The 22,773-nt window shown below is 38.4% G+C and overlaps 1 protein-coding gene and 1 pseudogene across 6 annotated transcripts in view; one reads left to right on the plus strand and one right to left on the minus strand.

The window, feature by feature from the left end:
* The window catches only part of LOC129775621 (uncharacterized protein DDB_G0283357), a 166,655-nt gene that overhangs the window by 95,930 nt on the left and 47,952 nt on the right, over positions 1-22,773 (plus strand). The window lies entirely within an intron of this gene.
* Positions 16,647-16,843, minus strand: LOC129780872 (U4 spliceosomal RNA; annotated as a pseudogene).

The following is a 22,773-nucleotide window of genomic DNA, read 5'->3' on the forward strand; positions in this document are numbered from 1 at the left end:
CGAAAAACACAATGTTTGCAACTGTAACTATATTAACTATCACGGAAGAATGATATACAGCAACCACTTTAACTCTTCTCGTCCGTGACCCACATTCAGATGAGTTTAATCATCGCAATCGTGCGCAAATACGCAATCAAAACAGAACCCATATTCATGTTCTAAATATAGAAGAACCAGAGACACGACGCTTACGACGATGAATTTCCTCACCTTGTGCAACTAATCACGCACAATATTTATTCGCTCATTCAAACGGATTTCTCCGCATCCAATGGTGCTTGTACTTGCGCGCCGAAAAGGAATGTTGATGTTTTCGGAATTTGAGCTGTAACGGATGTAAACAAAATCAAAGCTGTGGTGTAACGAATCTGCTTGAATGAAAATAAACGACCACACTTCGTGGGTAACATCATATGACTGATGCGTGGGAGAGGAAGTGCACCAAACGGTTCACACAACTTTTTTTAAAGGAAAACACAATACTGCTTTGTGCGAAGGCTTATGTCCTTTTTTCATTAACGAGCAAATACACTCAATGAAGAAAATATTGGAGAAAAGTGCAAGGCCAAAAATTTGAAAGTGACAAATGAATCCCATGATCTTTCTTCTACTTTCACGGCGTTTTATTGTTTGAAATTTGTAATACAACTTTTACTGCTCCGGATCCAGTTGTTAGACATTAAGTAAGAATACTTCGTGATTTATTAAATCTGGGGAATGTAAAACATTGTATTGTATGTTAGAGAACGTAAAACGGAGATGTTAAGAAGAACTTCGATCTTTGGCAACATGTTTTACGAAACTTCAATGCAGTTCGAGGATGTATACAGTTTATCGAGTTAATCGGTTAAATGTTTTATAAAAAAATGTATTCCAACATTTTTACTTGAACAAAACCAGACCGACAAATTAAACACTTTTGCGGTGCACGTGGAACTGACATTAACATAGGCAGGGGTAAATCGCGAGTTTATAGCTCGCGAAAGGAATAGTTTTATTTTCTCTTTAATCAGTTGTCTGTCCAGCAACCAAAATAGAAACAGAGAGAAAGAGACAGTGAGGAAAAGAGCGCGCAAGTTGCATGCTCTCTCCATCACCAAAAGTGGAGGTGAAAAGATTTTCTCTGTCCGCCTTACTCCCACTAGAATCTGGCCCTCTTATCCCACCATTACGATTATTTGAAACATTTAGATTTTCTTCTACTCACAAACTCACATCGCTTCGATGTTCACTCATCGGAATATAGCCACCAGTAAATCAAATTTTTATTATTTTAATTAAACTAGATCACTCTAGAAGATGCTTAACACGTTGAGTGCCATGTAAGTCATCGGAGACTGACACCGAGCTTTCCGTTCAGGCCGTGTCAGTCACCGGTGACTGACAGTATAACATATTATAATAAAGGTAAAACTAGATTTTTTTTCCAGAAAACTTTAATGATTTTTATTAACACGTTGAGTGCCTTGTCAGTCATCGGTGACTGAAACTGAGCTTTCCGTTCAAATCGTGACTGCTACCGAGCTTTCCGTTCTGGTCGTGTCAGTCACCGGTGACTGACAGCATAAAATATGATAATAAGGGTAGAAAAAGAAAATTTTTCCAGAAAACTTTAATGATTTTTACGCCAATAAACATTTAAATAAACATTTCCATCGAGTGAATTCTAATTTGCCACTTTTTATGTATAAGCAGTCATGGCGGAACAAAATTTCTTCTTCAGTTTTCAACCAGATGGCATAGCTCTCACCGCATTAAAATATCTTCTTCACATCTGGCTTAAAACGTGCATTTCATTTCACATCGAGTGAGACTCGATGTTGTAGGTGAAAGGGTTAATAAAACAAACCATCCAGGATTATTCCCTACCTTTCTGTCTCTTCTCTCTCTCTCTCTTTCTTCTGTCTCTTCCCTCGCTCTTTCTCTCCTCTTTCTTCCCTTTCTCTCTTCTCTCTCGTTCTTCCTCTCTCCCTATGTCTCTCTTTCTCTCTCTCCCTCTCTTTTTTTCTCTCTTCCTCTCTTTACCTCACTTTTTTCTCTCTCTTTCTTCCTCTCTGTATCTTTCGCTCTTTCTCTATCTTTTTCTTTATCTCTTCCTCTCTCTTTTTTTTCTCTATACCACTTCTTCTCTCTCGTTTCTTCTTTCTCTTTCGCTCCTCTCTTTCGCTTTCTCTCTTATTTCTCCGTAATTATAACACTACCTTATCCCACCCCAGATTTTATTTTGCTACCGTGTTGAATGGATATATAACTTTTACACACACATTTTACACATTTTTCTATATAAGAGAAGAGATACATGCAGAGTGCATCGATCGAGTATAAGGACACGAATCTTGACATATGGCCAGCTTGTATATTGTTCTTGCGGGCACAAGAGTGAATCATGAATCAAACATCTTCTGTATCAGCTGCTTCTACAAAACCACGCCAATCATTGGGCTTTTTAATGGTCACCAAAACATTCTATTAACCCTTTGCGGTCGGAATTATTTTTAATTAAAAAGCCGTGATGCATAACTTTGTGAGATTATATGCAGAATACTAGCTGACCCGAAAATTTTCAATTGCCATGTTTGGTTGAAATATGTGCATTATTTTTATGGGACCCCCTCTCCTTTCAAGAGGAGGAAGGGGTGTTATACCATCATAGAAACATTTCTCGTACCCAAAAACCCTCACATCCCAAATTTGGCTCAATTTGCTTGACTACTTCTCGAGTTATGCAGAAATTTGTGTTTCATTTGTACAGGAGGCCCCCTTCAGAGAGGGGGCTGGAGTGTCGATCTATCATAGAAACGTTTATCGATCCCTAAAACCTATATATGCTAAGTTTGATTCCATTTGTTTGATTAGTTCTCGAGTTTTTCCCTCAGAGAGAGGGGAGCAGTGTCTATTCACCATGGAAACATTTATTGCACCCTAAAACCTCCATATGCCTAATTTGGTTTCATTTGCTCGATTAATTCTCGAGTAATGCAGAAATTTGTTTCTCATTTGTCTAACCACATTTCGTTTCATTTGTTTGATTAATTCTCGAGTTATATAGGAATTTGTGTTTCATTTGTATGGCATCCGACCGCCCTAAAACCTCCATATGCCTCATTTCATTTCGGTTTTGTAGTTTCCGAGTCCATGAGAATCAGACAGACAGACAAACAAAAATCCATTATATATATATATATATATATATATATATGACTTAAAAATGATGCATCGTCGAAATTTGGTGTTACCTCGAAAACAAGTTTCGTCGAAAATGGGCCTTTTGGGACTTGAGTGGCCGGAAAATCAAAACTTTGAGTGCTCTGAGGCACCCCTAAATCATATCCGATTGAGCTGAAATTTTGCACAGGTCATTTTCTAGGTTAATGAACAAAATGTACATGGTCGGTTTTTTAAATTCGAGAAGGTCGATTTTTGTCCAAATTTTTTTTTTCGAGATGACCCCAGATCTCGTTTTATGCATTTTTAAGTAGTTTGGCATTGAAAAAAAAATCGATTTTCTAAATTTCATGTACCCCCTTGGAAGATTTTCGAGAATCAAAAAATCAAAACTTTGACCGCTATGAGGCACCTTTAAATCACGTCAGATTAAGCCGGAAATTTTGAACAGGTAATTTTTTTGGGCCAATAAACAAAATGTGTTTGGTCGGTTTTCAAAATTTTACATGACCATTTTCACTGCCACCCTAATTTTGCCCTATCAAATACAACCCGTTAAAAATGAATAACCTACTTATCGAATAACTGTAATTATTGGAACATTGGCAAAAATTTGCCTATCTCCACCTTTTTGTGTATCCCTGTATGTATGGCATCACTTCATGATTTCGGTGCTAAAACGGAAATTCATTGCTTAAAGCAATACCACGTTATTCTTAACGATTTATTAAAGCATCATTACAACAACGTAAACCAGCATGTGCAAAACAACATTCGAATTCTACTAGCGTCATATGATGCTGATGGTGCTGGTTACACCGTGTAATCAACATGCCGGTCATCTCCCCCACAGGGATGACTACACGCCGTTGGAATGCTAAGCATTTGTTTCGCGTTAAACTGATCTGGAAAACACGATAAAGTGTGGATTCACAGCCGTCTCGTCGCTGCTACTCCATGTTCCATTGTGCAGGCTGCGTTATCGAAACAACAATAAACAACATCAGTCGAGATTGATCAGCAATGCAATTAGGTACTAATATTATATATTATATATTAGTGGTGAAAGGAATTTTCCCATGCCCTGGCCTAGCGATCGCCAGCCGCATGATGAACGGTGATTACCGTTTTACACTCCCGTATTTTCCGTTGGTCACAGCGAAGTCGCTGCTCGTGTTATAGAGATCACAAAAAAAAACTCGCATCGAAAGCTATCCGATGAACGAATGAGATCAAATCTCAATTTCGTTGAATCAATATAGATTATTTCGAAACTCTCAACTTATCGAGTGAGTGATAAAGCGCGTGATCAGCTATTACAAATGATGACCCAACCAGCTTAAAACGTGACTCTTCATTCTGTGTTACGAAAAGAGAGTTGCACGAATTGTTGCTCCCCCGGCAGCATCGCTGTCATTCTGGAGTGTTTGGTTTTGCATAGGCATTCTATCGAAAATAGGCAAATGAATTGCTTGTGAAGGCAATTTGTGGGCAGATTCATGCGCTGCAATTTAAATGTCAAACTGGGTTGGATGCCATCTCAGCTCATTTTTTACGTTGTAATGGGCTAGTTCGATGGTTTGTGTGCTATGTTTTGAAAGACTTGAAAGAGACATTGATCTATTTCTAGGGTGCAGAGTGGCGGAATATGACGCTGTAAAAGTTTCGCATGTTTATTGTTCGTTGCATTTAAATTTAAAACTTTTCCAATCAATGCTTGCATTTATCAATTTATACAGGTTCAAGTTTTGTTAGAACTGAGTTGGGTATCCTCTGGAACCCAAAGTATCTTTTTCGGTCTCTCTTCGAATTGTATACTCGATTTCTGAAACAGTCTCTGAAAATATCACAAAGAGTCCTTTTTATATCCTATATTTTGTGCACTAATCCGCACAAGTCATTCCAATCTAAATGTACCGTTTTTTAAATCTCCCCGTTTTGGGCCAACAGAGTTCAGGCATTGCCTGTCTGTGTTCTCTACTCCAGGGAAGATTGATGAATCTCGAAATAAATGGAAAACATAAATCGCAGCCGGTTGGCGAGCGCGGTCCCCCAGTAGGGCAAAACGATCAAGTTTGTGCTTCGCTGCTTCTCACAATGGGAACCAATTTGTCCAGAATTAATGTCAACCATTCACGCAGGACCGGGTTGACAATATTTTGCATTAGGTGGCTCATCCCGACGCGCGTCTTATGATTAATTGGATTTCTTATTTCTGGTTGTTTGCCCCTCCATCCACACCACTGCGTGCTGCTAATCAATCAAAGCCGCACTTGACACAAGAAAAGAAGCTACGAAACCATTTGATATATTTCCCAGCGATGGCGTGCTGATGAACTTTGTGTGGAAGACGGCAAAAGCTTCCGTGACCCATAAATTACGGTGAGCACTGTTACATTTATATTTCTCCACTTCGAAGCAGCAGGAAATTGAACCTTGTCATCGTTGGCTCCACCGCAAGCATAGAACTTTTCACTTACACTTCTCATCGTGTTGTAGTAGAATCGGGAAACAAAGTTGTTTGTTGAAATGAGAATTTGATTCTGCTAGTTCATTTCCCGCCAGAAAGTCGCTTGAAACGTAATGGTATGATAAAATTGCATCGTAAATTCAGCCTTTCACCCGATTATCAACAAATATTCTGGCTGTCCAATAAAACGATCAAACTTAGTTTATTCATCTTTATTTTATTCAATTTCACCTAAGAAACCGAATGCTCGAATGATTTAGTCTTAACACCACTCAAGAAGTTTTGTACAACATCTCGAACGAGTTTTTGTCGTAGAACTACGTCTTTCATTAAGGGTGCCAAATCAGAAAACAGGTCACGTTTTTATGAAATAATGTTAATGTTAATAACTATTTTTGCCGTGAACGGATTCTGGCGATTTACATACCAAACGAATCGGACATTCCCTAAGATTTGTTTGATATGCTATACATTACAATCCCATAGTCTGTATATGGTTTAAATTGATGAAAATTGGAAGCATTCCCACTTCCTCATACATTTGTTCTGTCCATTTGTGTGCTTTCCCGAACAGATCTGTCAATAACGAGCAACGAAGGAGGAATCGTAAGATGTAAAGTCTCCGTGAACAAAGGAAAACACATTGTTTCTGGGTTGAAAGCGGCATCAAAGTACAACACATGGCAACCCGCAATATTAGTTTGTACTCCTCTACAATAATAATCATCCCTTCCATGTTATCATGCACACATAACAAATATAACAAACATGCTCTCTACGTAACCAGGAAAATCAATGCGATGCATCATTTCAACAGCGCTATATGGCATCTGTCATGCAAAAATACTATTATTTCTCTGGACATTCTTTGTACTTCTCATCAGAAAAAAAACCGCTATGTGTGTTTTCGTCCTAAATACGCGATGCTAGAGCGAAGATTACCAGTTAAATGAGTTTAGAATTATAGAGGCATTATACTTTCTCAGTTCATTAGCCTCTAGCACTGATAAAAACCAAACCTAAAATTACCTAAATCAACGGCCTTGAAAAAGGCCAATTAGAAGCATCAAATATTTTTGTCTATTGGTAACTGTACACAAATTACATCCCAGGCAAAAAAAAGACGGGTGGGTAATGTCGGGGACAGGGGTAAAATTTCAATTAATGTGGTACAGCGCCATAGACAAACATGTTACATACAAACATACAAATATTATTTTTATTATTAAATCGTTTATTTTTACAGGCTCAGTTACATAAGTTTAAAGGAGCCAAACTCCTGACTGTATTGTTACAAGTATATATAAACATTTTTCCTTAATTCTAATGTTAATGGTGTAGAAAACCGATTACTCGCGGTCTACTCGAGTTTAGAAGGGTGACATATTTTCTTCAGGAAAAGGAAAGGATAAAAGGATGTTGACAATGTTCACTCTCACATTCACACACACATTAATTACACACTATTCTTAAGCCTATCTTATATCTAATATGTATTTACATTTCTCCTTATTCTATTGTTAATAAGAAGGGATTTGATTTCTCGCGAAGGAAAAGGAAAAGGAGAATATAAGGATATAAGGACAATCAGACACGAAGATCGATAACTTTTAGGAAGACATATATTTGGGACATGTAATCAAGGTCTAAACCAGCCAACACATCTCTCACCGGCACATTGGGCTGCCTTCCTCTAGCCCGAAGAGAGTTTTCTAAATTCGATCTGGCAACAAGATACTCCTCGCACGACCAAACAACGTGTTCGATGTCGTGGTAACCTTGGCCACAGGCACAGATATTGCTGTCGGCAAGATCAAAACGAAAGAGTAGCGCGTTTAACGAACAGTGATTGGACATGAGTCGGGAGAAGGTGCGAATAAAGTCCCGACTCAAGTCCAGACTTTTGAACCATGGTTTAAGGCTAACCTTGGGGATAATTGAGTGGAGCCACCGGCCCAATTCATCTTCGTTCCATTTGCGTTGCCAGTTAACGATGGTATTTTTACGAACTAAAGAATAAAATTCATTGAAGGCGATTTGACGCTGATAAATTTCGCCTTCAATTGCACCTACCTTTGCCAATGAGTCAGCCCTCTCATTACCCAGAATTGAGCAATGTGAAGGGACCCAGACAAAGGTAATGACATAACAGCGTCTGGTTAAAGCACTCAAAATTTCTCGTATTCTCTCAAGGAAGTACGTCGAGTGCTTTTCCGGCCTCACTGAACGGATAGCTTCGAAAGAGCTAAGACTATCCGTTACAATGTAATAGTGTTCAACAGGTCGTGAGGCGACGCTGTCCAGCGCCCAGTGTATTGCTGCCAATTCAGCAATATATACTGAGCAAGGATACTGAAGACTGTGTGAGGTGCTAAAAAATACGTTGAACACTCCAAATCCTATGGACTCATTCATAGAGGACCCATCAGTAAAATACATATTATCACAATTGATACGCCCATACTTTGCATTGAAGATCGTAGGAACGATCCCCGATAGAAGGTAATCTGGAATATCATGGATTTTCTCCTTCATGAACAGATCAAAATGTACAGAGGAATTGATGTAGTCAGGGAAACAAACACGGTTGGGAATATACGAAGAAGGATCAACCTGCATGGAGATGAATTCATGATATGAGTTCATAAATCCAGAATGAAAATTTAGCTCGCTCAGTTGCTCAAAATTTCCGATCACCAATGGGTTCATAACCTTACACCGGATGAGGAACCGAAGAGATAATAAATTGAAGCGATCTTTTAGTGGGAGTACGCCTGCCAAAACCTCGAGGCTCATGGTATGCGTTGAGGGCATACATCCCAACGCAATACGGAGACAAAGATACTGAATTCGCTCGAGTTTAATGAGGTGTGTTTTGGCAGCTGATTGAAAACAGAAACTGCCATACTCCATCACTGAGAGAATAGTTGTTCGATACAACATTATAAGATCTTCGGGATGGGCTCCCCACCAGGTGCCGGTAATTGTACGGAGAAAGTTTATTCTTTGTTGACATTTTTTACTCAGATACCTAATATGGGCCCCCCAAGTACATTTGGAGTCGAACCAGACCCCAAGATACTTGAATGACATAGCATGAGTGATCGGTTTACCCAAAAGTTTGTGTAAGGCAATTGTCGATGTCGCTTACATAGAAGTTGTACAAAAGGGGGCTTAAACATGAGCCCTGGGGGACTCCCATGTAGGAGATCCGACTTACTGTCGAATCCCAATGAGAAAAATTCAAATGTTTCTCACAAAGCAAGTTATATAACATATTATTCAATAGAGGCGGTAGACCCCGAGAGTGTAATTTGTCTGACAAAACCTCTATTGAAACAGAATCAAAGGCCCCCTTTGAATTTCAATTGAATTTCTGAAGAAAGCAACGCAAGACAATCATTCGTCCCCTTTCCCCTACGGAACCCATATTGTGTATCTGAGAGTAGGCCATTCGTTTCAACCCATCGATCAAGGCGAAACAAGATCATTTTCTCCAACAATTTCCGTATACAAGACAGCATTGCTATTGGGCGGTACGAATTGAAGTCGGACGCGGGTTTTCCGGGTTTTTGAATAGCTATAACTCTTACTTGTCTCCAATTATCTGGAACAATATTATGTTCCAGAAACCGATTGAATAAATTCAACAAGCGATGTTTCGCCACATCAGGGAGGTTTTTCAACAAGTTGAACTTAATTCTATCCGTTCCCGGAGCCGAATTGTTACAAGAAAGGAGAGCAAGAGAGAATTCTACCATCGAAAACTCGGAATCAAGATCGCACCTATCTTGTGGTATATCTCGAACAATTTTTTGCACAGGAGCGGAATCAGGACAAACCTTCCGTGCAAAATTGAAAATCCATCGATGTGAATATTCTTCGCTTTCATTCGTTGAAGAGCGATTTCTCATGTTTCGAGCCACTTTCCATAATTTTTTCATTGACGTTTCTCGTGACAAACCTCCCACGAAATTTCGCCAATAGGCACGTTTTTTCCCTTTAATCAAGTTTTTAAATTGATTTTCAAGGTCCAAATACGATTGAAAATTTTCAATGGTTCCACGTTTCCGAAAAGCTTTGAATGCGTTCGATTTATCCTGATAAAGCTTGGAACATTGGCTATCCCACCATGGATTGGGAGGCCTTCGACGAATAGTGGAGCCTGGGATGGGTTTCGTTTGAGCGCGAACCGCGCTGTCATAGATCAAAGGAGAAATGAAGTTATACTCCTCCAATGGAGGCAAACAATTTCTGGAATTGATGGCTAGAGCAATCGCGTCCGAATATTTTTTCCAGTCAATGTGTCTTGTGAGGTCATATGCCATGTTTATAGATTCAGAAGAATTCGACCCAATGGTGATGGAAATTTTGATTGGCAAGTGATCACTACCGTTGGGGTCCTGGATTACATTCCATTTGCAATCTAACGATAGTGAATTCGAGCAAAGCGAGAGGTCAAGAGCACTTGGTTTAGCAGGAGGTTTAGGAACACGTGTTGTTTCCCCAGTATTCAAAACGGTCATATTGAAGCTGTTACAAAGGTCATATATCAACGATGAACGATTGTCGTCGTACTGTTCCCCCCAGGCAGTTCCGTGAGAGTTGAAGTCTCCCAAGATCAATCGTGGCTCAGGAAGAAGTGAGCACATGTCAACAAGTTGCTTTCGGCTAATCGCAGCTCTCGGAGGCCAATACAAGCTGACAATACAGAGGTCTTTTCCTCTGATGTTTGCATGACAAGCAACAGCTTCTATCCCTCCAATAGGTGGAAGGTCAATTCGAAAAAATGAGTGGCACTTATTGATCCCCAATAGCACCCCTCCGTATCTGACATCACGGTCCAAGCGTATAATATTGAAATCATGGAAAGAGAGATCATCTCGCGAAGAAAGCCAAGTTTCGGACAGAGCAAAAACATCACAATTGAACTTATGAATTAAAAATTTGAATGTATCCAATTTAAGACTACGACAATTCCACTGTAAAACAGTGATATCTCCGACCTCTCTATTTGAATTAGACATCAAGAGAGATAATCATTGCAAGGAGGGGCCATATTTGCATCAATTGTTGCAAAATTGTCTTTAATACTGGAAGCATTGAGATGACAATGGTTCTGATGGAGTCGGAAACATTAAAACACTTGAAGATTTGATCCAAAAGGTCAGACAACTTTATAAATCCCGATTGGGAAGTTGAACTGGACGGAAAAATAGGGACAGTTGGGGTTTTTGATGTCCCCTCGAGTGCTGGGTCGTTCGAAGGTGAACTATTGCCACGGAAGCCAGGAGGAACCTGATTTTGCTTGTCCGCTGCACTCGATTTTTTAGGCAAGCTAACAGGGGGTATCACCGGAGGGACTTGTCCTTGAACTTTGGGAGTGGTCACATTTTTGCGCCGGGGATTCCCTTGGAAAATGAACGGTGTGCCCCCGTTAGCTGTGTCCGCTTCCATTTCGTCAACGGGCAACGTGGCGAAGGCATTTTGTGTGTTGATTGGTTGTTGTTCTTGAGCCGGTGGAGAAGCGCCCTTCAAAATTTCCGCAAAAGTGCGCTTCGAGCGTTCCTTCAAAGAGCGCTTCTGTTTATCCCAGCGACTCTTATAATTTTCACAAGCTGAGAGCTCGTGTGGGGATCCCCCGCAATATGGACATTTATGCTCAGTCGCACTGCAGGATTTCCCCTCATGTTGCTCTCCGCAAGTGGCACAGCGCTCCTTGTTGGCGCAATAGTCTGCTGTATGACCAACTGACTTGCATTTGTTGCAAGTCATGGGCTTTGGCACGAAGAGTCGCACTGGAAGCCTTAATTTATCCACCATAACGTAGTCAGGGAGGGCGGAACCAGCAAAAGTTACTCGAAACGAGTCGGACGGCGTGAACTTTTTTTCTTCCCCATTCTGGGAAACTTTTCCTAGTTGATGGCAGTCCAAAATTTTAATTTGTTTCAAAGGGAGCTGTTTAAATCTGCCATCACCCTTTTTTATTATTTCGCTCGTCAGACCCGTTTCCGTAATCACCCCCGAAATTTCTACGTTATGGCAGGGCACATAGGCGCGCGTTCAGTACAGCTGAACCGGTGTATCGCAACACAGCACGATGATGGTGTCGATCACGAGAGGCGACAAATTCACCAGCACACAGCGCCCGCGGTGCAGGCCTTCTTCTTCCCGCTTGTTGTGATTGCTTCGATACAATCCACTCGCAATATAGGGAATCCCGTTAGGATGCGATGATCACTTCACCAGCCACGAGAATAACGGTATCACTTCCTTGCTCGATAACGATATATATATGCGTCCGGCGGCTTCGAACTTAGGAAGACGAATGGACATACAAATATGTCATAGCTAAATAAAACCGTTTAAAAACTCCAGCATTCTATCAAATCGAGCGCGATTAGCCACTCATTCACTCAGCGCGACGCTTCCAACGCTTCTAACACACTTCGATTGCTCTCCTGCTCCACATCCCATTGAAACTCCTGTCTCTCACTCTTGCAGTATCGCACCGCATACATCCCCGACAAATGCAGCAATCTCTTATGCTGACAATCAATTTCAAGATAGCGTCTTTCCTGCTTGGCGTCCGATGATAGAATGTGGCCAAGCCCCACCATCGCTCACTTTATATAGCCATATAGTTAACGTTGTAGCGACCACCTATATTTATTTATAATCTCTTTTTTGTCTCCCTCCTTCGCTTTGACCATACGGTTCGCCCGTACCCGTGGTTGTTTGTAATGAATAGCTGTTTGCTGCGGGAGCGCAGACAAAATGAATGGGAAAGTAGCGAATTCTTTCTTCCAATTTTTCATCAATTTGAACTTTATATGAGCTGAAAACCCGTAATGTGTAGCATATAAACAATTGCTGAGGATATTCCCTATCAATGTGTGTATTAGGAACCAAAATCCATTCATTAATTGAGGAGGTATTAGCGTTCAAAAACTGAACACTTTTTCACACCGAAATATTGAAATGGGCCCCTATATTGAAAGGTTAGACGTAGTCCTACGTCAAAAGGAAAGAAGTTTGAAAGCTACAATAAGCAATTTCGGTAGCATGATCCCTTGCTATGTCGTTCTTTTTGCTTTATCATTACCTTTAATGCCAACAAGTTGAGCGACAACGTAGTGCACAAATATAGACTTCGCTTTTGTTGCTAGACGACGACATGCATCATCCACTGACCAATCACGACTAAGATCGTATGTCAAGCAGGTACTCATATTTATAGATTTTTGGGATTCCAGTATTTTTTTTCCAAAGCAGTTTTTGAGCTGTGTGTGTGAGCTGATGTGTTTACTACACGCAGTGACCGTCCCAGCATATCTGCTATATAATATTAACAACCGGATATTGAATTTTGAAAATTCACCACACTCTGTCCAACTTCTATAAGACCACCCTGATTTTATTTCGTTGCAACACAAACAGTTATAATTTCAACAAGATACATTCATACATTGTTGAATGCTTAGAATAAAGTATATTTAACGTCAATTTCGTTTAAAAGAGTTGTTTGTTTATAATAATAAAAATGCTTTAATAAGATCATTTCAGCTGTCCAGTTTCTATAAAACCATTTCAAAATTCATATGTATTATCAATGAAAAATTCAAAACGATCGGCTGATTTACATGTCGATAATTGGCAAACTTGCCATTTCGGCTAATAACTTGGAAAATTCGTGTTGGAATACTATTTATCAAACTCTGCTGAACGGATTTCTCGATATTTTTCCGTGTTTCCAAAATTGCGACACCTTGAGCTCTTCAATCGTGGTGTACCGTTTTCCCTCAGTGTAGATTCTGCGTTCAAGGATCCCCCTAAGATTTTCAACGGGATTCAAGTCTGGAGAACGAGCCGGCCATTCCAAAAAAATAAGTTTTTGGTTCACTAATCCATTGCTGAGTTTCATTGCTAGTATGAATAGTAGCATTATTTTGCTGGAATGTGAATTTTTTGTGATTTTTTTATATCCACGCAAAAGATTCCAGAACATGTATGTAATTTATGAATGATGTGAAAGCTATCTTGAGCTTTCCGGTTGTACAGAATCCCGCCCATACCATGAACGAGCCTCCACCAAAATTCCTGGTTGAAAAATACTGTTCCTCCTTCCATAAATTAAGCCCGTACCCGTTGAAACCATCAGGAACATCCAAATTGAACTTTTTTCGTCAGTGAAGATAACTTATACATTGAAGAACTTTTCGTTATGGTATATATCAAAATGTATTTTGGGAACATTCTTTGTCACAAAATACCATGTCCCACTGTCGGTTCGTGAGAGCTTTGGGTAAACCTAAACGTCTTCCGATGTGAGATGATGTAAGATGAAAAACTTTAACCTTTTAAGCCCTCTTTATGTGAGGATTTTTTACCAAAACTTGACGAATTGTCACCCGAGTTACATTTAAATTTAAATATTGCTTCATTTGCATAAGCGATTTTGAGGTATTCGAAACTGTTCTAGCTATTTCCCGCTTATCCCGTTCAGAGAGCTTCGATTTACGTGGAGCTCTCTCCTTACCGTATCCTTAAGAATTCGCCAAATAAATGAGCACTACTTGATGGGATCGTTCAATCCGACGAGCAAATTCTCTGATACCAACATTTTCTTGGTGAAATGCATCGATCCCTTTCGGCATTTTCCAAATTTATTGATCAGAACAACTAAAACAACGGAAAATGTAACTGGTCTTATAGAAACTTGACACTTGAAAAATACAAAAACATTCGTTTACGCTCAGTGCTTGCACACATACATATGAAAATTTTGCAATGTATGGTAGTCACCAACTTCTGCACACTAGAATATAAATTGAAGCATTGTTTGTTTATAAGGGCTGATTTAGACGATGCCAGTCAGCGCTCTAGTTGAAGTATCCAGTGAACAGAGAACAGACACTCTGTTCAAGTTACTTGTACCAGTATCGAACAAGTAATTGGCCTCTAACTTAAACAGAGTGTCTGTTCTCTATTCACTGGATACTTCAACTAGAGCGCTGACTGGCATCGTCTAAATCAGCCTTAATGATACAAAGTAGCAAGATCATACCCTGGTCTTATGGAAGTTGGACAGAGTGTATGCTACGCGTTAGAACCGGTCTTAATTTTTGTTGCGTCATTTTAGTTGTTGAGAATGCTTGGAACGCATTTTTTAATAAATGACTATTGTTTAATAAATGACTATTGTTTGTTTTTTGTTAATGTTTTGTCCGACACAGTATATAGAATATTGCATGATCATTCTGTCGTAAAAAAAAAATATTTTCGTCAATTCTCTTATAATATAACGAAATCGCAAAATAAAGCTCGGTGTTGTGCTTCGAAAGATGTGTTTAAGACAGGTGATGAATATGTCAACTATACACTATGATCAGAAAGTATCGGGATTTTTTTATTTAAACGTACCGTGCATGTGGGAACCGGTTTTTTTTTCTTATGTTGGTACGACCTTAAGACGCACATCTGTCAGGTCAGGTCATTAGTGTTTGCCTGTACGTCGCAAACGGCCGGAAATGTGGGCCGACAATTCTTGGATTTGGCATGATGATAACGCGCCATCGCACCGAGCACGAATTGTACTGAATTATTTGACTAAACATCGAGTAAATACTATTGAGCAAGCACCGTATTCGCCTGATATGCCCCCATGCGACTTTTTTTGTTCCCCAAGTTGAAGTTGCCACTTCGTGGAAACAGATTTCAATCGATCGATGATATCAAAGAAAATGCGACGAGGGAACTAAAGGCCATCCCTTCGTGGGCCTACCAGGGATGCATGGAGGACTGGGTCAAGCGTTGGCGCATGTGTGTTGTTTCAGATGGATCATATTTCGAAGGAGATAAAATATATTTGCCTGATTTTTACCTCTATTTTGTTTTATTCAAAAATTCCTGGTTGTTCGAGCTTGAAGCATCCTTTCTTCATTACTTCTACTTAGTAAACTCCACCTTTCATACATTACAGTATATCATGATTACAGTGTACAGTATTTTCGATACTAAATCTTAATATGCTTCTCGAATTTCCAGTGAAAATTTTGAATTAATAATCTGCCCTTACGAAACGTTTCTCGTTTCGATCGGGAAATAAACCCATTAACCCGCTCCCCAGAAGGCCACAGAAGCTTCAATATAATCTCAACAGAAATCATCTGTAGGGATTAGTTCAACTCGTTTAGTGTGGTTGTCTAATACTCGAGATACCGCTGCTGGCTATTTATAAATTCGTTTGACGTATCACCCATCAAGAAAAATCATATTGTGTCTATTGTGTCTCTAGGAAAAGTAAATAAAATCAAATAGCTAGTCAGGGATCGCTAATGGGGTTTGTTTATGGTCGGTCAACTAATTTATATTCAATCACATCACACATTGAATCCTATATGTGAATAAATGGCGGCGATTGTCTGGCGGCCCAACAAAAACACTACTGATGTTTTGATGAATTGAACGGCAATTAGATGGTAAAATCTCTTTCGCTTTTCCCTATTCTGCGCATCTATCAGCCGTGAGAGCTCGAGGTTGGATGAATTGGGAACATGAAACGCAAACGATCGATGCTCCTCGAGGCATCTAAGCTGTGTTCCGATGATATTTGTAATCGGCATCACGATTCAGAGCACTTGCTCTTATCAACCACTTATCAACGATTCTCCGAAACGTGGCAGAAAACTTTAGGTCACGGGTGATTCTGTTGAACACAAATCACTTCAAATGTATTTTTTTAAAAAAAAATTCCTATAATTCGGGGGGAGCTGTTTTGTTTACAGCTACGCTTTCATCGCAGTGATGTTTTTGTTCTCACTGACAGAAATTCAATTTTGCGCTTCCTTAGAATTGTGTATCCCTGATGTCTTTGCGCGTTATTCCTTGGAAATTTCGTCTGCCTAATGGTTGGTGACCTTTATTTCTTCTTTATTGCAACGTTGATCTGTTGGGGCATAATTTGCTGATTCTGGACAGGATTGGGGGCAATTTTGATTTCAAGTGCGCCATTATGGGTTGGCAAAATTTCACAAGCGATTTGTTTACGTGTTTAAGTTGATGCGAAAATGTTCTTTGAACGGCGACGAGACGTTATGACGATGGTACATTGCTGCGTCCAATCGTTGCGAGTTTTTTTTTCAACTAGCAATAATCGCACCTCGGTAAAACCTCATTGGTTACGATATCGCCTATCGTTGCGAGTGTTCTCAGAATAAAATCTCGTCGGTGCTTTATCACATAGCCGTCATTTTGTTGCACTCTCCTAATTAACTTGCATTTGGGAATACCCAGCATCGCGCTGTTATCTGTTGACTCATGCGATGCCGAAAAAACGAAGACTGTTTTAAAATAAGGAAATTCCTGAAATCTTCTGAGTGGCGCTTTTGACTTGCTTCCAGTGAATCTCCCAGCCTGCGAGAGGCGTCCGGGTAAGGCAAAATAAGCCTACATGCGTCAAACCTCTGAAATTGGATCTGTGCAAACCCATAAAAAATTAATTATGATTATGACGGAGGAATTTGTAATGATACTCTGCCCCCATAGCAAAGGCTCGTTTCGGTATGAGTTGTTGAATGTTAAATTTCAGCGAATGAATGGCGCTGATGCCCGCCTTCGCGTCTCCGATAGAAAATAACGTGAAAACTCGTTACGCTGGGTCGTTCTTTTACTGAGGTAAGAAAAACTCCAATTCTTTCATGTCAAAAGTGTTTCTCACAAAAACATAAATGCATTTTTTGTGGCTCAATATATTTTTTTCCAAATTGAAATTATATTTCAAATATTTCACTCACATTTCACATATTTCACTCAATATATTTCAAAGATGTTTTTCTTTATATTCTACATTTTTCTACGAGTTGAACATTTTTCGTAGTGCGATTGACACTGACAGTTGATAGAAAATATTACGGACAGGTAATGTAACACGCAAAACGTATTTGTTTACCACTCGCGAGTAACTTTTCACTGTCCGCCTTACACACACCAAGAGTTGTCCTTCCTAATCTATTAGTGCGACAATTTTAATAGTTGACAATTTTTCATCTACAAAAAAATTGGGGAAATCAATGTAAAAGCGACACCCTGAAAGTTTCTAAAAGCTATCGATCTTCGTGTGTGATTGTCCTTATATCCTTATATTCTCCTTTTCCTTTTCCTTCGCGAGAAATCAAATCCCTTCTTACTAACAATAGAATAAGGTGAAATGTAAATACATGTTAGATATAAGATAGGCTTAAGAATTGAGTATGATGAATGTGAGTGTGAACATTGTCAACATATCCTTATATCCCATCCTTTTCCTGAAACAAAATGTCAGCCTTCTAAACTCGAGCAAACTGCGAGTAATCGGTTCTCTACTTCATTAACATTAGAATTAATAAAAAATGTTTATATATACTATACAGATAGGAGTTTGGCTCCTTTAAACTTATGTAACTGAGCCTGTAAAAATAAACGATTTAATAAAAAAAAAGATTGCAAGTAAGTACCCTGAAAGTTTGCACTTTTTTTTCTAAGTACTTACAAAACTTCTCTCAAACTCAACATCCAAAATTAATATTCAGCACATCCTGATTTATAACATTACATGGGCTTAAAAATAACAAAAAATGCGCTACCCTCCCGCACTGATACAGAATTTGTACGAGGGCGGTCCGATAAGTACTTAGCCTCATCGCCCGATGGTGTCAGTATCGCAAAAGAGATTACTTATCGTGTAGTACATTCTCGTAAACGGCTACTTTCAAAATTTCAGCCGAATCGGACTCGTAGTTTTATTTTGACCGTGTGTGGAAGCGGGCGTGTCCGCGAATTTTAGAGAAAAGGAAAAAATGGAAATTCCGACGTCGCCACGACCAAATTCCGGCCCATCCACCATCCACCGTATTCTCAAGATTTGGGCCCGTACGACTTTTCTTTTGTTTCCAAAGTTGAAAAAACCACTCGCCGGGCAGAAATTTGAGTCAAATGAGGAGGCCATCGCCGCCACGGAGGTCTACTTTGAAGACCTCGAGAAAACGTATTTTCCAGATGGCTTAAAGAAGTTGGAGCATCGCTGGGTCAAGTTTATCGAGCTAAAAAGAGACTATGTTGAGAAATAAATCGTCGCTTTTCCAAATTTTTTGTTTTTTTGTAGGCTAAGTACTTATCGGATTGCCCTCGTCTAATATACATGCCATAGCAATATAAAAGAGCGAAACAGGAGACACATATTGCATTAGGCCGTTTTGCTTACTTTGCCACATACACAGCTCCCGTCGCGAACAGGTTCACGTATATGCTTTCCTTTTTACTTTTAGAAAACATTTTCCATGCATTCTTTGAAGATCCGACTTCATTTTATAATGTGGACTTTTTAGGTACAATTCCGATCTGACCTTCAGTCTGAGAGAAAGAGAGGTCTGCTTCCATACATACAAACGTTTTAAAACTTTTGAAAAGGTTTTTTTGTCATTTCATCCTTCAGCACACGAATAATCATTTTTCGTTTCGAAGATGATATTTTTTCTGCCAACGCTAGTTCCGGTGTACATTCACCATTCTACAGAATCTGTTCATTTTTTTTTCGAGGTAACAGTAAATCTCGACGAGTAATGCAGTTTTAAGACATTTGGCACTAAATTTTTTTTTTGAAAACCCTGATTTTCGGTAATCTTTCGTTTTTTTCCCAGAGTGTCGATTTTTGAAAAAAAACAATTTCGAGATGACACTAGATCTCGACGTTTCATGCAATTTTAAGACATTTGGTATCAAATCTTTTTTTTCGAAAACCCCGAACCCACTCCCCCCTTAGGTGACTTTTTGATTTTAAAAACACTCAAACTTTGGCCGCTTTGCGCCACTCTACCTTAAGTCAGATTGAGCTAATATTTGCCATAGGATGTTTTTTCGAGGTGGTGAATATTTTTTATGATGTAACTTTTTGAAATTTTAGGGTCATTTTTAGAGATTTACCATTTTCATTGGCACCCTAGTGAGCATTCACCGATAATGTGGCCGATGAGCGTTGATTGTGGAATACCATGAGCTCTGGCAGGCTGATACACCTCGTCCAACTCTCACTTGTTTTTAAAACTTTATTCATATGGCGGCAACTACCTAAAATTACAATTTTCATTATCAGATGATCAATGATGATTAATTACGGCTGATTCTTTATGAGGGCTTATCCAGAATTATTGACCTTGTATGCAAACAATCACGATATGAAGATGTCTGATTGAAATATAATGTGCGGCAAAGGGAAAAGTTATCGGGAAATGAATGAACTATTTAGGAAAAACACATTTTAGATAACCGTTAAAAAATTTACTCAGAAATTGATTTTAAAATTAAAATTTTTAAAGCTCAAAGTAGTCTTTCTCGATATTTAAAAAAGACATTTTTATTATAAAACCCTTTTATTTTTGGGGAACTATTCTAGTTAAGAAATTTGAAAAAAAAACGACTTAAGTTATCTTCATATTTCTAAGGTTTAGACATTTGAAATATGTCCTAGAAAGGAATTTTCGTAAATCCAATTATTTACCAAGTTACAGCCATTTCATTGATGCGATATTTCATCTAGTATCGCTTTGACACAAAACTTCAAAGGCGTTTTTCTCCGAAATTCTTTCACGTACACGATATATCAAATTCTACTGAACCGATTTATTCCAAATTTGGCTAAAATAAACCTTCCTACATCTCTCTATCGCATGAACTAATAAAAATAAAGATATTTTTAATTTTATATTTTAATCAAATTGAAATCATAATAAAAAACGTACAAAAAAGCAAATTTCGTTTTCAAACGGTTGCAATTTTCGCCAGCTTGTAACTATTCTAATTTTGAATATATTTTTTTCTGCCTAGTTCTTGTTATATTGTCAAAAAATAATAAACGAATAAGGAAATAATAGATAATTAAATAATATATTATTTTATTCATTCGGAGGTCGAAAAAACGTTCAAAATTTGTGCCTCTACAATAGAATACCTTCCTAACAAAGATTGGCGTATGATGGTGCCATAAACATTTTTAATTTTAAATTCAAATGTGAAGAAAACGGAAGAAAATTCAAATGGAATGTTGGATCAGAACATTCATCCCTTTGCCCTTTAATGATCACGGAAAAGTGACTCATATTGAAACACAATGTATGTGCTTCTCAGACATTTGATAGTAATTAGAAAGTTGATCGAATATATTATTATATCCTGTTCAGGCAGAGTGAACTGAGTGCCAGAGAGTAAAAAAAATCACTAAATTTTTCATGATCGGTTTCAAACCCAACCGTGGTCTTTATGACTGCAAGTATTTTTTTTTCAAAATCACGTTAATCACGTTTTTCGTTGATTTTTTTTTAAATCAAGAATTTTTACTTTGAAATACATACTAATCGATTATTTTCGGTAAATAAAATACCGTTTCAAGCCATTAAACCGGTTTGTTTTATTGTAGGGGAAAGGGGGGCAGTTTCGGACTTGTAAAAATTAAGTGGTACAATTTTCAACCAAATTAAAAATATAAGTAAGTTAACAGCCCTTCCACCAACAGCTGTCATACGGTTTGACATCTCCTGGTCGTTTATTACTTACGAAAACAACACAGTGCCCTTTTTCATACACGTTTCGAAACTTTTGAGCTTGAAGTTGAAAGTATTTCCCTAATTCCTTTGTGAACGATTTAGAAATTTAAGTACACCACCTCAGTTACACCACCAAAAACTTTTATTTTATTTTTCGTTGTCTGAAAATGCCCCAGGACTGTCCGAAACTGCCTCACACATGGGGCACATTCGGACAAAAAGGCAATTTTCAAAAATTCGAATAAACTATTCGTAACCGCATCAACGCACACCTCTAACACACTCATATGATACATTGATGTCCAAATGACAACTAGGATGAATTCAGGATTTTTTTAAGTTTACAAAAAATATTAAAAATCAAGGAAAAAAAGTGTTCGAATGTGCCCCCCTCTCCCCTATGGGTATAGTGGAGGAAATTCTTCAGTTTAAAATCCACGTCGACTACGTACTAAATAAATACTATGATTTCATCATCGAATCGATTAGTCATAGTGGATCATGTCTCTGAAAAATATTTTTTGGTTCAGTCAGAGTGGACCAAGTACACTTAGCCAGTCGTGAAATCCTATTGATTACCTTCAAGAGGCTTTTTTCTTGTAATAATACCACTACACGATTTTGTTTAAGAGTAACTAAGAGCTGTAGAAAAGCAATTGGGGAGAATAATTGAAAGCTACTAAAACCCCACAGCTTCAAACTTTGAGTTCGATTTACTCGGAATCATAGTTATGTTACTTTTTTATGTTAAGTTTTCGAAACTGCCTTTCGATAATTATTTATTGATCAATTAATCCACAAAGGCGAAGGGGAAAATTTTCATTCAAACAAAAACATCGCTGTATTGAAAGATGCTACTTTGAAAAAAAAAACTGGGAGTAACCGATTTTTTATTTGTTCCCGATGTTTTTGTCCATTACATCTACCCACACCAAGATAAAAATTTGTTCGTAAAATATTCCATAACTACTCGAGAGTTTAAAACGATGTACATTTTTATGCGTTCATTCTATGTACAGGTTCTTTCAGATTAAACGCTCACGCAATAAATTTTAATAACTTCTACAAAAGTGAACCGATTTTTGTTTTCAGAAAACGAAAATAAAGGTTATTTTAGGACATTTTCGATGTGCCCACCCCTTTTTTCGATAACGCGTTCTAAGCGGTGAATAAAATTCTTCATGCACAACTCTAACATTACGACTTCGATGCTGTTGAAAATCCGAATTATTTCTTCTTTAAGTTCCTCCAAATTTTGTGGTTTATCAACATAGCAACGGTCTTTCACGTACCGACAGAGGAAGTAATCGACGACGATAAATGTTGAAATTCTTACCATAAGAGGACGAAGTTCCATTAAGGCTTCGGTTGCTCGAGTAATACGTTTTCACTAAAAATACACGTTCTTGTAAATTGTACCGTTCTGAATCATATTTCGGACACTTTGTTCTAATATCTTGAAATGCTTAATGCACTGATGATATAACAATAAAATTAATATCACAATTGCTTCTTTAGAGTAATCCCTTGGTTTCACAATCATTTCATATGAGAACTACT

The sequence above is a fragment of the Toxorhynchites rutilus genome, chromosome 3, assembly GCF_029784135.1.
Source record: "Toxorhynchites rutilus septentrionalis strain SRP chromosome 3, ASM2978413v1, whole genome shotgun sequence".
Taxonomy (NCBI): Eukaryota; Metazoa; Arthropoda; class Insecta; order Diptera; family Culicidae; genus Toxorhynchites; species Toxorhynchites rutilus.